Here is a 996-nt window from a genome sequence, read left to right as displayed (position 1 = left end):
CACACACACACACACACACACACACACACACACACACACGTGCGTAATTTTGAACTAGTGGATCTTAACACAAAATAATACTGAGTGCAAAAGCAAAACTAATAATCAAATACTGTGTGAAATAAACTATCATTCATATTAAATTATCATATTGCAGGGGTTAGGGCCTAGGTCCAGCCCATGTATGCACTTTGGTTGGTGGTTCAATCTCTGAGAGCCCCCAGTGTCTATGTTGGTCTTTCTATAAAGATCTATCCCTTTCAGGGACTCCAAACCTTCTCTAGACTCTTTCCTAAGAGTCCCCAAGCTCCACTCATTGTTTGGCTGAGAGTGTCTGCATCCTTCTGAGTTAGCTGCTGGGTAGAGCCTCTCAGCAGACAATATGCACCTGTTTGCAAACATAACAGTATTAGCATTAATACTGTCAGTTTGGTGCTTGCTCATGGGATAGGCCGATTTGTAGTGTTATTAATTTGAGCCTTGGTCTCTCTGTTAGTTTAGCTACTACTTTATCCATCTTTTTTGTGTGTATGGGGGGGTGCAGGGGTTGAAACAGTGTTTCTCTGTGTAGCCCTGGCTGTCCTGGAACTCACTCTGAAGTCTAGGCTGGCCTTGAACTCAGAAATCCACCTGCCTTTGCCTCCCAAGTGCTGGGATTACCTTATCCCGGCTTACTTTATCCATGTTATCAGTGCCCGGCTTACTTTATCCATGTTATCATTTCAGAAAAGTAATGGTATTTCCTTGACCTTCTATTTTATAATATCATCTCTGATCTTAGTTATTACGTTTCTCATTTCTTCCATTTACTTTGTGATTGTCTTTTTTTGGTATTTTAACACTTTAAAGCACGTCATTACTTTATGTACTGGTATTTCTCCTTCATTGATTGATTAATTTATTGATTGATTATTTTTAACTCACTGAGTTAAATTCGTGCTCATTAATGTGGAGTCATTCACTGGAGTAAGGGCAATCTCTCAGTGCCATAAACAC

Source organism: Grammomys surdaster, unplaced genomic scaffold (assembly GCF_004785775.1).
Source record: "Grammomys surdaster isolate TR1022 unplaced genomic scaffold, NIH_TR_1.0 369, whole genome shotgun sequence".
NCBI lineage: Eukaryota > Metazoa > Chordata > Mammalia > Rodentia > Muridae > Grammomys > Grammomys surdaster.
This window is presented reverse-complemented; position numbering follows the sequence as displayed.